Source organism: Mustela nigripes, chromosome 3 (genome assembly GCF_022355385.1).
Source record: "Mustela nigripes isolate SB6536 chromosome 3, MUSNIG.SB6536, whole genome shotgun sequence".
In the NCBI taxonomy this organism is placed as follows: Eukaryota; Metazoa; Chordata; class Mammalia; order Carnivora; family Mustelidae; genus Mustela; species Mustela nigripes.
The window spans coordinates 158223587-158238706 of NC_081559.1; the positions used below are offsets into that span (position 1 = coordinate 158223587).

Below are 15120 nucleotides of genomic sequence, written 5' to 3' on the forward strand. Positions count from 1 at the left end.
TAACACAAATTGTGATTTTGTTTTGTTCTTCTCCTGTTCATAAACCGCCACTGTTCCCCCTTTCCCACAGTGACAATAGGGAAAGGCCAAAAACTTCAGTGTAGGTGGCAGGTGGGGGCCTTCTGGAATTTGGCTCTAAGCTAAACATAATTTTTACCATCATCCAATTGGAATGTCTGTGTGGCTCAGCCATTCTTCTATTTGGTCAAGAGATATTCTAGGCATTTCTGATGGGAAAGGGAAGAAAAACTAAGACTAGATAGAAGTGGGTGGGGCCTGGGGACTGCTGACAGAGATTAGCATCCAGATGGCTAAGTTCAGGGGACATGGAGAGTGGTGGTGCTGCCCAGACTGATACTCTTTCCAGGTGCCTTCCCAAGGTAAGGGAACAGTGCTTGTTGACGTACTCTGTTCAGACAATGTATCGTTTCTTGATTCCAGTCTGTCTTTTTACTTATATATCAGGACATATTCTGGGAGCTGATGTTTTAGATTCTGGAAGAAGGAATCAATCCCAGAAGACAAGTAACAATTAGGTGAGAAACTCAGGACACCGAACTGTCAGTCTGGTGTTTGGGGCTGGACTTGAGTATTTGAGGAAATTACCATGAAAAACAGGGCGGGGGGATATGTGGTCAGACTGGCCTCAGCAGGTAAGAGATGAGGTGGGGGTAGTTAAGAAGATGGCAGCCCACCTTGGTACCTAGGACTTTCATCACCCCTGCCTTCAGACAGCAGATAAATGCATCATACCATTCAAGTTACTCTCTGGTATTCGGCAAGGGCCCTGGATAGGGCAGAGCCTGCATGAGAGTGACTTTTAATTTGATAGTTGGATGTTCTGTCAGGTTTTGTCAGGGATCGACATCCACCTGCTCTGGATCCCATTGTCATTATAACAGGCCTTATTCTGATATTTGAGTAGCCATATATTGCATGTGATGGTTTCATCACTTCCAATTAATTTATGTTACTCTACCTAAGAAACATCTTACATTTTTTTTTTTAATTTTATTTAGGTCTTACCCAAGGTATCAAGCACTTCTTGAATGAATAATACATTTTTGGTATTTTGTCTACTACCTAAATTATGGATGAGGCCAAACAATAAACCTGGTTTCATTTAAGTTAGATTAAAGTTTTTAATGGACATAAAATAAATCTATTGCTTTCCTTAAGTTCTATTCCTACTACCCACCCCCACCCATCCAGCAGTAGAACACAAAACTACAGGGACTCTGTATGGCTTATACTGTGGATTATGAGTGCTGTGAAGGCTCATAAGTGCCTTATTATTCTGATTATTTTGGAAACAATGCATTTTTCACTAGAAAGACTAGATGCTGGAAAGCCAAAGATGTTTGGTGCAAAACTGTGAAGGGACTTCTGGATGGATGTGCGCTCCAAGCGAGCTTTCATTTTAAGTTAAGAAATTCAGGCTACTTGGAAGGAAGTGGTTTGCTTTGTAAAATTAGTTATTAGGGCAATGTAAGGGTTAATGAACAAAATATATTAATCTTATCCAGATATGTGCATTTATATAGATCTTGGCCTCAACATATAAATTATTTCAATAAATGATTTTTAAGTCTTTATCATTCTTAAATTTATTGAATAGACTTATTAAACACCTGCTTTAGGCCAGCTGGCTGCACATACCATTGGGATAGAAATGGGTAATGCGTAGTTACTGTTTTTGGGGGCTTACAACCCTCTCAGGCATCATATGATTCACTGCAGGGAATACAAAGATGAGTCTTGAAGCAACTGTTGCATGGATTTTAAAAAAGTATATTCATACAATAGAATATTATTTGGCATCAAAAAGGAATGAAATATTGATGTGTGTTAAAATATGGATGGACCTCAAAAACATTAGGGTAAGAGGAAGGAGCCAATCAAAAAGGACTGCATTTTGTATGATTCCATTTACATAAGATGTCCAGAATAGGCAAATCCATAGAAATAGAAAGTAGATTACTGGGTTAGTGGTGGTGGTGGGACATGTGGTAGGGGTGTGTTTGTCTGTTAAAGCTATTATGATGTCTGTCTTAGAGGTGATGGAATGTTCTAAAATTTATTGTGATGATGGTTACATACCTTTGTGAATATGCTAAAAACTACCGAATGGTACACTTTAAGTAGGTGAATTGTATGGTAAGTGAATTTAATCTCAAAGCTAGTAACAACTAAGGAGTGGGAGAGAGAGAGAATGAGTGAGTGATGGAAAGAGTAGATAGATCTTTCATATAATTTGCCCATGAGGGGAAGTAGAGAAATGGGAAGATGGTAAAAGAATATGTTTTATTTTTATATTGATTATCTAATTTACACAGTAGTCTCAAGTACACGTTCTCACTTCATCCTCACAACATTGCTGTGAATTTATTATATAGATAAAGAGACTGAAGCTTGGGGAGCTTAAGTGACTTGCCAAAGAATGTACAGCTTAATAAGAAGCAGAATGGGTAATTAATTAAACTCACTTTTTTAGGAAAGCAGAGCACAAGTTGAAGGATTGACTCAGAAAAGAGGCACAATGCATATACTGAGATGGGAGAGTAGGAACAAAGACAAGATGAAGATATGGATACTGAGAATTCTCTGATTCCAGAAACTCTTCTTGTCCCAATAACATTTTTAGCACAGTTTACTTTTATGTTTTCTGGGCTAATGTATTGATATATTAATGTGGTTTTTTGCTAATATATTTGTAGGCTAGTTAAGTATTTACATATTAAATTCCTGGAGGACAGGGAAATGTCTGTCTCTTTCAGATCCTTTCCAGTACGTGTGGGGCCTTGATTACCCATTTATTTGCCTGTGTTGAGTAACTGTATTCTGAAGAAGGTCAGAGCTCATTGGCTACTACTAGTAGAAATATGGTGGTCATGGATTCAGACATGTGTTCTTCTTAGTCTTAGTTTTGTAAGAGGCTCTCAATTGTGTCGTCAATATGGATTGCCCTGCTTTGAACTGACAACATTGATTACACATTCACTCCAAGTTTTTAAGAGAATCTATCCTTTAACTCTTTGTTTTTTAATTCTCATCAGATCATTCCCCCCCACATTGTACTCCTCTTTCTGTCTGTACATCAAATCATTCAGCAAAATCTATTGATTCTGTTTATAAAATATATTGCAAATTCATTCCCTTCTTTTTTTCTTCTACGAATTAGGCCAGGCCACCATCATCTCTGTCCAGGTCTATCTTTTCAACTGGTCTCCCTCTTCAAGTCTCTCCCTTCTCTACTCTGTGATTGCAAGACCTGTGTTCTTTATATGAATATTCTCTCATATGCCTCTCGTCAGGTCCTCCTGCCTAGAAAAATTATCACCACAGAGAGCTATCTTTTAATATATGTGTAAAAATCTCATTCAAAGGGGTTTGAGGGACATATGTTTGCCACATGCATTCTTCCACTGACTACAGAACAAAGTCTAACTTTACCATAATCCACAAAGCCCTGAATGATATGTTTTGTTTTGCCCTTTCTCACTATACTGCAGACAAATGATCTTCCTTCAGTTCTTCTGGAAAGTTTTCCTGCATTAGGGCTTCTGGAAGGAGTACTCTTGTTGTCAGTCTTCTTAGTGGATAGTCCCTTAACATAATCCTTCAGTTCTCAGTTTAAATATCCCAAAATCCAAAGGAGGTTCTGTCCCCCTCATTCCTTAGTTAGCTAGGAATGATAGAAATCTCAAAATAACAGCAATGCTTATGCTTAAGCAAGATAGATGTTTCTTTCTCTGTCATATACAATTCTAGGTAATTGTGCTTCATGGATTAGGAATCCAGACTCCGGTCCTGACATTCCTTTTCAGCTCTAACTCATGATAAGATGACCTCTTCCATCTGCATTTGAGTGATCAGGAAGGAGTCATGGGGAAGATAAAGACATGCCTCTCCTAATAAGTAATGTGATGTACCTAGCTACAGAGAAGTTGAAAAATGAGGTCCCCTTTTTTGTGGTTTGTTTTTAGGTAGTCTTGTTCCATCAGTATTAAATGGTTCTATTACTGAAAGAGAGAAAGAGCTTATGGAGGAAAGGAACAATGTCCCTATATGTTATACTTGTGGTAGAAATGGACTGTTGTCTATTGGTATATCATATGGCATTTTATTTATAATGACCCACAAAAAACCTTTTTGTTAGTAAGTTTGTGCTTTTCCAGAGCAACTGGTTTGTATTTCTGTTTTGTGCCTTATAATGGTTTCACTCTTTGCTTTGTTTTCCAGGCATTTTACAGCTAAATTTATACTCCTCTCTAGCGACTGCACAAACCTTAGGACATGTATTCTTCTATTATATTAACCATGGTATTATTTTACTACACCTGCATTCTCTTCACTCATTTGTTTTTATTTTTCAATATATTTTTATAGGTCTCCTCAAATTCTTTTGGTAATAAAGTTTGAAACAAATAAATAAAAAGCAGTTCTGAATAGATAAATACCCTGTATTTAATGAGGATTATGAAGGTATATCATAGAGTTGTTGAGAGAATCAAGAGTTAATGGAAATAAAACATTTGGAACAGTGTCTGGTATACTGTAAGAGCTATATAAATGTCTGCTCAGTATTCTTATTATAACTAAATCCTTTCTGAAGTGACCACCAAGTAAGCCTGCTTGAAGAGACATTCTTAAGAACACACTCAAAGTAGGTTAAATGAAGAAGGAAAGTGTGAAGTTATATGTTTAAGGGCCACTCATCAACAATTATTCTGTGTCTACAGATTATAATCTTTGTAACAGCTAGCAAATGCATTGTGCTGTGTAAGATAATATGCTAAAAAGTTGGTCTCTGAGACATAAACACAAATATATGGATGACTAACTGGATTAAATTACTAGAAGAACTATTGCTCTCTCTCTACCTTTCTCCAAGATAGGGATAGAAAGTTTCCATCAGATAGATCTGGGTTTGAATCTCAGAACTGTGACTAACCAAACTCGGTAGTAGATTAAATCTTAGTTTTCACCTCAGTAAATAGGAACAACAATACCTACTGCAGAGGAGTGTAAGGATTACATGAATTAATGCATGTAAATAGCTTTGCATGTTGCCTGCTCAGAACATGCATATAACAGTTATTTCCATTATCATCAGTTTCATGCAAATCTTTTGAACTGAAGAATTCAGTTACCTTTCATTTCTTGGATTTATACTGAGTATAGACAAACCTGATTTTTTTCTTTAAATATTTGAAAACCCTGCCCTAAAATCTGATAAGTCTACAAATGTTTAAATTTTTTACTTTTCCATCATGAAGTTGTATGAAATAGTGGCTTCTCATATATGGTTCAAGGCTAATCAGTGGTTCACATGGGTTCTTGGAAACCATGCAAGCTGTGGGATCCTATTGCCTTAATGTTTCTATTAACATAGCATTTCTGCTTAAGTTTCTGGTATGGATTAATAAACTATTAATGGTGTTAAATGGATGCTTGTTTTTCATTAGTTGGTAGCTCTTCAGAAAGTCATCAAAAATTTCCCATTCATTTTGTTCAAATGGTTGGGGATGAATGGTCTGAGAGGCTCTTTACTCTGCCAAAGTGGATCATGAAAAATACGGACAATTTAATTCAACACAGCAAACATATATTGAATTCAGAATATGGGAAATGCATTGTACTACATACTGTGACACTATCAAGAGATATCCTCTGTGGTGGCCATCTGTTGTTTGCTACCGAGCATCCATTTTCCCTCTGTTTGGAATTAGGTGGCTTTCATGCACTCCTCCAGCCATATGGTTTAGGTGGGGTTGGCCCCTTACTCAAGTCTAGAGGTGGGCCTTGCTTGGCTTAAGATAGCCAGCACATCCCATCTCCAAGACCATAGTTTTGGATTCAGAGTGGGCATAACACATGGTTTTAAACAGACTTGTTTCCTGGGGCTTCTGGTAAAATGAAGCTTGCTTTTTTTTCCCCCCCAATGGGAACTTCTGAAAGAGACACTACCTCTTTCCGTGGGCAGTATAATAAGGATATGAGGTCTTGGAGAACCTAGAGCTGTGAAAGGGCAAAGCACCACACAGATTCTTAAGAGTCCTGGCTACCAGTAGCCAGGAACTATCTGAGGCCAGCCCTTCTGCTGGTCATGTGAGCCAACACATTTTTTTTTTTTTTTTTTTAAAGTAGGCTCTACACCTATCATGGAGCCCAACACAGGGCTTGAACTCATGACCCTGAGGTCAAGATCTGAGCAAAGGTCAAGAGTTAGACGCTTAAGCAACTGAGTCACCCAGGTGCCCCACCAATATATTTCCTTAAGCCAAGGAGATTTGTTTAAGCCCATTGGGGTGTTCTGTCACTTGCAAGTATGAGAATCCACATGTTCTTTGGTCTCAGAAGTTAAAAAAAGATTCATGATAGCTGCAACCCAGGTGTTAATATTATATAATATTCTATATGTTAAATGGTATTATTTTACTACACCTGCATTCTCTTCACTCATTTGTTTTTATTTGAGGAGACCTCTAATGTTCTATAATATTGATTCATATGTGTAAGAAAACTTGATACAGGGACTAAAATTATTATGGAAACAAAGTTAACCAATGGCACGTATTTATTGAAATGCCTTGAGAGAAGGGATTATATCTGTTGGGTGTTCTAGGACCATTCTTGGCACATAATTAAACTCTCAATATATGTTGATTGAATGTGTGAGGTTAATACTATGCTAGATACTGTATTTCCCACAGAATCTAAAGGAGACCCTCTCTTTGCCATTCGGGCATTTCTGATTACAGGTTTTATTGGCCACAGACTTTCTTTTGAATATATTTTTATATATTTTTAATTAATAAAATTTATTTATCTATTTATTTTTATTTTAATTTTTTAGAGACCCTAGAATTAAAATTTGTTTTTAGGGGAGCTTAAGTTCACAGCAAAACTGAAGGGAAAATATATTCTGTGGGTAAGTAACCAATGGGTGCAATTACTAGATTGTATGGTGAGAGTATATTAGTTTTTTTTTTTTTCTCATTAAACTTTTGTTTTAATGGGTCTCAAAATTCTGTGACAGATTTTTGGTCAAGTTGTTTCCATTAAAAAGTACTGATTTTAAAAACTAATAACTTAAAACTGCCCACACACACAAAAAAACAAATGGTCCACAAAACATTCTCCTTTCCTTCTGAAGGTTTTACGATGCATTGTTATCATTAACCAGTCTTTTACTATTAAACTTAAATGGCCAATTGACACAAAGAGTTCTGAGACCGTTCTTCCACTACTGATTAAGACTGGGGTGGCAGGTATTGGGGATAATATTCATTTAGCCTTCTGAGCCTTCTGGGCAGACTTGGTGACCTTGCCAGCTCCAGCTGCCTTCTTGTCCACTGCTTTGATGACACCCACAGCAACCGTCTGTCTCATGTCACGAACAGCGAAACGGCCCAGAGGAGGATAGTCAGAGAAGCTCTCAACACACATAGGCTTGCCAGGAACCATATCAACAATGACAGCGTCACCAGATTTCAAGAACTTGGGACCATCTTCCAGCTTTTTTCCAGAACGACGATCTATCTTCTCCTTCAGCTCAGCAAACTTGCAAGCAATGTGAGCTGTGTGACAATCCAGCACAGGTGCATATCCAGCACTAATTTGGCCTGGATGGTTCAGGATAATCACCTGAGCTGTGAAGCCAGCTGCTTCCATTGGTGGGTCATTTTTGCTGTCACCAGCCACATTGCCACGACGAACATCTTTGACAGATACGTTCTTGACATTGAAGCCCACATTGTCCCCAGGAAGAGCCTCACTCAAAGCTTCATGGTGCATTTCAACAGACTTGACTTCAGTTGTAACGTTGACTGGAGCAAAAGTGACCACCATGCCAGGCTTAAGAACACCAGTCTCCACTCGGCCCACAGGGACAGTACCAATACCACCAATTTTGTAGACATCCTGGAGAGGCAGACGCAAGGGCTTGTCAGTTGGACGAGTTGGTGGCAGAATGCAATCCAGAGCTTCAAGCAGTGTGGTTCCACTGGCATTCCCATCTTTACGGGTGACTTTCCATCCCTTGAACCAAGGCATATTAGCACTTGGCTCCAGCATGTTGTCACCATTCCAACCAGAAATTGGCACAAATGCTACTGTGTCGGGGTTGTAGCCAATTTTCTTAATGTAAGTGCTGACTTCTTTAACGATTTCCTCGTATCTCTTCTGGCTGTAGGGTGGCTCAGTGGAATCCATTTTGTTAACACCAACAATTAGTTGTTTTACACCCAGTGTGTAAGCCAGAAGGGCATGCTCACGGGTCTGCCCGTTCTTGGAGATACCAGCTTCAAATTCACCAACACCAGCAGCAACAATCAAGACAGCACAGTCAGCCTGGGATGTGCCTGTAATCATGTTTTTGATAAAGTCTCTGTGTCCTGGAGCATCAATGATGGTCATGTAATACTTGCTGGTCTTGAATTTCCACAGGGAGATATCAATGGTGATACCACGTTCACGTTCAGCTTTCAGTTTATCCAAGACCCAGGCATACTTGAAGGAGCCTTTTCCCATCCAGCAGCCTCCTTCTCGAATTTTTCGATAGTTCTTTTGTCGATCCCACCACATTTGTAGATCAGATGACCAGTAGTAGTAGACTTGCCCGAATTTACGTGTCCGATGACAACAATGTTGATATGAGTCTTTTCCTTCCCCATTCTGGTTTAGGATGAGCGGTGGTTTTCACGACACCTGTGTTCTGGTGGCAAACCCGTTGCGAAAAAGGAGAGTATATTAGTTTTGTAAGAAAGTTCCAAACTGCCTTCTAAAGTGGCTATACCATTTTGCACCCCCACCAGCAATGAGTGAGAATTCCTTATGCTCCTTATACTTGCCAACATTTGGTGTTGTCCATGTTTCGGATTTTTGCCATTCTAATAGGTGTGTAACTGTATCTCATTGTTTTAATTTGCAATTCCCTAATGATGTATGATGTTGAACAAATTAAATGTGGTTAATGCTCTTGTACTTAAATCTCTCCTGCTTAAACTGCATGGTGATGGCTTTAAATTGTAATTGTAGTGTGATTGACACTGATAGCTGGATTTGTGTCCTTCCAGCCAGTGGACTTTAATAAATAGCATTCAGGAAATTTCTGTGTAAGTCCTATAGTTCTAATATTTCCATCATGTCTCTAGAATCTTCTCATGGCAAATTGCTGTGTCCAGCTGAATTATGAAAGTGAGTCAGGTTTTTTCTTTTTAGGGCAAAAATTCTGTTTTGTTGCAGTGTTTTTTTTCTCCAAGTTTTACTTCTCTAAGAACAGCATAGTGAGTTAACATTTCAAAACATAGCTAAATGAAAAAGCCCATTTTGGAATGCCAAGCTGTCATAGAATTATTTTATCTCTCTGATATAACACTATAATAACATTATTTTGTACTTGATACAAACATAAGCACACCAGTTTCTATCATTTTTGCCCTTGGTTTTTGGAGATGGGATTTAGAGGGGAAACACATTTAGATAGGAAATATTAAAATCTATTGAAAGTATATAGAATTATTTAATAGTACAACAGGGCTGCTTGTTTCTTTTAGAATTGACATCAGGTAGGTAAGCTAACCGGAGCTGCCAAGACTGTATTTTAATGATCTCTAGGGTTTATCTCTTATTTAAAATTTTTTGTCATTTAATCTGCATGTGTTAAGTCACTGACACTTGCTAAATTCTTTTTCAGATTTGTTGGTTGTCTACTGTTTGGTGTTGATCATTTGATCACTTTGATGTGTAATAGGAAGAAGAAAGTAGTTATCTAATTTTCACTGAACAGTCTTCCCTAAAGTATTAGATATATTTACTTTATATTTTATCTGTCATCAGCTACAGATTGTGAAATGCTCTGAAAGAAACTTTAAATTCAGGGCTCCTACTTTTGTCAGCTCTCACTCAGTATTGCAGTGGTAACAAACAACCCCCAAATTTCTGTGGCCTGGAACTTCTAACGTTTCTTTCTTTCTTTTTTTTTTTTTTTAAGATTTTATTTATTTATTTGACAGAGCACAAGTGGGCAGAGAGGCAGGCAGAGAGAGAGGGAGGAAGCAGGCTCCCTGCCAAGCAGAGAGCCTGATGCAGGGCTTATCTCCGAACCCTGGGATTACGACCCGAGCCGAAGGCAGAGGCTTTAACCCACTGAGCCACCCAGGCGCCCCTCTTTTTTTTTTTTTTTTAAGATGTATTTATTTATTTTAGAGGAGGGAGGAGGGGCAGAAGGAGACGGAGAGAAAATCTCAAATAGACTCCACACCATGGAGCCTGATATGGGGCTTGATCCCAGGATCATGAGATCATAACCTGAGCTGAAATCAAGAGTCAGACACTTAACCAATTGAGCTACCCAGGTGCCCCTCCTAAGATTTATTTCTTGTGCACTTTGCATATAAATATATATGTATCTTTTTCGTTCCAGGATCCAGGCTGAAGGAGTTCCTATCTGGGACATGTCATTCTTTTGGCTGGGAGAAAAGATCTCTTAAAAGACAATCTAAGCTTGCAGTGGCTCTTTTAAGTTCCTGCTCAGCTGGGGCCATATACCTTTCCCATTTACATTCCATTGGCCAGAGCAAATCTCACGGCCAAGCATAACGTTGGTGTGTTCCAAGAGAGACACTGCATTTTACAAGGCAATTGATTGGCCTGTGTCATTCTCTTACAGAAAAGGGGGAGGGGAGACAATACAATATAGCATTAGTATAATTTTAGATAAGGCCAGTGGTATCTTTTTCTATCATGCCCTGTTCCTCTGATGCTTCTCTGAAAAGTCCTTTCCCTGCTCCTCTCACACATTCCTCCATCACCCCTGTGTTTTTTTTGTTTGTTTGTTTTGGGTTTTTTTGCCACGTAGACCCAGGAAACCTCCCCAGCTTCTCTGCCGAGCCTTTTGTGGCATCTTTATGAGATAGTGCCTGCATGATTTCTTTAGTTAAAACTGACAAGAAATTGTATAGCCTCTGGAGCTGTCTGTTGTGATAAAGAATAGTTCTGCTCTGAGCTGGGTAGACTCCATATTTGCTGATTATATCCATTATTTTTGTTTTATTCCTGGTGATTACTTAGAAGTTTTAAATAAATCAGATAATTACTGCTTATATCTATTTGATATATGTTGAGAACATTTACAAATCTTACTCTTTTTTTAATTTAATTTTTAAAAATTTTTTATAAACATATAATGTATTATTAGCCCCAGGGGTACAGGTCTGTGAATCGCCAGGTTTGCATACTTCACAGCACTCACCATAGCACATACCCTCCCCAATGTCCATAACCCAACCACCCTCTCCCTACCACCACCGCCCCCTCGGTTTGTTTTGTGACATTAAGAGTCTCTTAGCAGGGTGCCTGGGTGGCTCAGTGGGTTGAGCCTCTGCCTTCGGCTTGGGTTGTGATCTCAGGGTCCTGGGATCGAGCCCCGCATCGGGCTCTCTGCTCAGTGGGGAGCCTGCTTCCTCCTCTCTCTCTGCCTGCCTCTCTGCCTACATGTGGTATCTGTCTGTCAAATAAATAAAATCTTAAAAAAAAAAAAAGAGTCTCTTAGGGACAAACCTTACTCTTATTGTCTTACGTTTCTTTATAGCACACATAGCAATTCTTACCTCTGTCATCTCGTCTGATACTCACAAAAATGGTGCCACTGTTACTGTGATTCCCATTTTACAGGCTGGGAAAAATTAAGCAACTTATTCATGAGCAAAGGCTAGTGAGCTCTATAGCTGTATTCAAGGCAGGTTATATATCAATGGTTGCTCTCTGTTACTGATAAAAAAAAATACCCTGTTTTAAGCATATCTGGAAGAATGGACAATGTAGTACAGCAAATATTTTGTAAAAAAGTTTTAGATGAAGATCGTTGTTTCACAGATAGGATTCATCTTAAAATTAAGCAACAAGGTCTTTGTTTTGAGTGATCTTATAACTAAATTTCAGTACATACAAGTTTCCCCAGGAAAGCAATCGTTATATAGATTAGGCAATATGGTTATGGAGCACAACACTCAGTGAAGCCGATTTCCCCATTGCAGTAAACGGCGTTCACTCCATACTCCCACTCAGAGTGGTCTGTCCAGTCTTCTTTCTCTCCACCTCCTTGCCCTCCTCCAAACACTACTGCTCTCAACCAGAATGTGATGGTTGCCCCCTAAATAGCCCTCCATACCTTTTCTTGCCTCCTCCAAGCCAGCAGACTAAGACTAGTGGTATATCCAAAATGTAACTCTGAATTTGCCTGACTTCTCTGTCCCCACCCAGATTCCTTACTACAGCTCCCAGGCTCCCGTGTGATGTTACCCTGCCACTGCCTGCTTCCTCTCATGGCCTTCTCTCCCTCACTCTGCGTCTTTCATCTCCTTCTCTCTTCTTCTCCCTGGCTTCTTGCTCTAGTCTATTAGCACTTCTTCTCAGATCCCACCTCCTCAGCAGAGCCAGCCATGACCCCTAGACTACAATAACTAGTGCTGTTTCAGTGGACCACAGCCATAAACTCACCTCCATACCCCCACCATCACGAAGACCTGTAGATTTTCCATGTTAGATATTACTGGAAGCTGACTGACGTACATTGGATCTTCTGGCTGCTCATTTTCACAGATGTCTAAGAAGATCATGTTTTTTGTGGAAGTCCCCACTCACTCACACCGGTCTACAAGGAAATACTCAGGGATTGAGGAGAAAGCAACCAAGTTCAAACAGGCCTCAAAGCAACCATATTTAAGACAACCAGAGCAACTGTGTTTCAAACACAATACGCCTCACGTTTTAGACTATAACTGGCTCCCTGTGATAACTGATAAAATTAATCAAAGTGCCCCCAAGTGTGACTACCTTTCGTGCAGTGGCCTGACCAGTGGAAGCAGTTTGGAATCTAAGTGATCGGATCACTAAGGATTGGTCTGTGCTCCACACTTGTTGCTGTTGTGTGTTGTGGCGTTGGGTCCACAGACTTCTTGAGTGTGCTACAAGACAGGTTGAATTAAACACAGAGGCCCTGTGGTGGGCACCTCTCCATAATACAACAAAATGCATAAGTTATGTGTTTTTGAGGTCAGGTGTCAGCGTGGCAGGGTGGCTTGCGGTACGCTGCTCCATCAGCCAGACATCTGCCTCTCGAGAGATGCTGGTAATGCACTGTGCCCACGGATTTTGATGAAGTCAGGTCTGGGCTTGCTCTCCAGGTAGCAGCCCGGGTTTAATTTGAGCCAGATCTCAGGAGACAGTTTGGAGAGGGTGGGTCACACACCTGTGCCTATCCTTTGGGGGTGCCCTTCGCCTCTTGCTCTTCTTTCACTCAACTAATAGCTGAGTTTACTGAGTTTAATATTTTTTCCCTGCCTTCTTGGAACTCATAGAATGAGATGAGGGGTCCAAAATATCTTGGTTGAGAATTAGAAGATTTCAGAATGTCTCCTTGTCTGTTTGGGGGCCTGGCTGTAGGCCTCTTCTTCACTGTAAATGAATAGGTGTTTCATCTATTTTTGTCTTCCCTTCTTTGTTCTTTTCCTAGGAATGGCCTTTTCTTCATTTTCAGGCTATTGAAGTCTTCTAAGGCTCATTCAAAGTTTCATCTTATAGGAAACTTCCTAGATTTCCCCCAGTCAGAATTAATTATTTCATGAAATTTTACTTTGTACGTTCATTTAGACTTGTGACATACTGTGTTCTTTTTAAAGTTTTTGTTTACCTACTTTTCTCCACCAGATATTCCAGTTTTTTAAAAGACTTTATTTAAATTCAATTTAATTAACATATACTGTATTATTAGTTTCAGGGATACAGTTTAGTGATTCATCAGTTTCATGTAACACCTGGTGCTCATTATACCACGTGCCCTCCTTAATGCCCATCACCCAGTTACCCCATCCCCTCATCTACCTCCCCTCCAGCAGCTATCAGTTTCTTCCTTACAGATCAGGATCTCTTATGGTTTGCCTCCCTCTCTGTATTTATCTTATTTTATTTTCCTTCCCCTTCCTATGTTCATCTGTTTTTTTTTTTCTTAAATTCTACATAGAAATTATATGGTACTTGTCTTTCTCTGACTTATTTTGTTTACCATAATATACTCTAGTTCCATCTGCATCATTGCAAATAGCAGAAGTTAATTCTTTTTGATGGCTGGGTAATATTCCATTGTGCATGCATATGTACGTATGAATGTATATATATAAAACTATGTGTATATGTGGTATACATACCACATCTTCTTTATCCATTCATCCATCCATGGACATCTGGGCTCTTTCTATAGTTTGGCTATTGTGGACATTGCTGCTATAAACATTGCGGTGCATGTACCCCTTCAAATCACTACTTTGATATCTTTTGGATAAATACCTAGTAGTGTAATTGCTAGATTGTAGGGTAGTTCTATTTTTGAGGTTTTGAGAAGCCTCCATACAATTTTCCAGAGTGGCTGCACCAGGTTGCATTCCTACCAACAGTGTAAGAGGGTTCCCCTTTTTCCACATCCTTGACAACACCTGCTGTTTCCTGAGTTGTTAATTTTAGCCATTCTGACCTGTGTCAGGTGGTACCTCATTGTCATTTTGATTAGCATTTCTCTGATGATTTTTTCATGTGTCTGTTAGCTATTTATGTTTTCTTTGGAAAAATGTCTGTTCATGCCTTTTACCCATTTCTTGACTGGATTTTTTGGTTTTGGGGTGTTGAGTTTTTTAAGTTCTTCATAGATTTTGGATACTAGCCCTTTATCTGAGAAGATATTTGCAGATGTCTTCTCCCATTCCATAGGTTGCCTTTTAGTTTTGTTGGTTGTTTCCCTTGGTGTGCAGAAGCTTTTTATCTTGATGAAGACCCAGTAGTTCATTTTTGCCTTTTCCCCCCCTTGTCTCTGGAGATGAGTCTAGTAGGAAGTTGCTGTGGCTGAGGTCAAAAAGGTTGCTACTTGTGTTTTCCTCTAGGATTTTTTTATGGATGTCTGTGTCATAGTTAGGTCTTTCATCCATTTTGGATTTATTTTTGTGTATGGTGTAAGAAAGTGCTCTAGTTTCATTCTTCTGCATGTGGCTGTCCAATTTTCCCAACACCATTTGTTGAAGAGACTTTTTTCCATTGGGTACTCTTTCCTGCTTTGTCAAAAATGAC

At 39.3% G+C, this 15120-nt stretch overlaps 1 protein-coding gene and 1 pseudogene across 3 annotated transcripts in view; one reads left to right on the forward strand and one right to left on the reverse strand.

Annotated features, from left to right (window-relative positions):
* The window catches only part of CPQ (carboxypeptidase Q), a 383503-nt gene that overhangs the window by 122979 nt on the left and 245404 nt on the right, over window positions 1–15120 (forward strand). The gene's annotated exons all lie outside the window — the stretch shown is intronic.
* On the reverse strand, window positions 6986–8748 carry LOC132014184 (elongation factor 1-alpha 1-like; annotated as a pseudogene).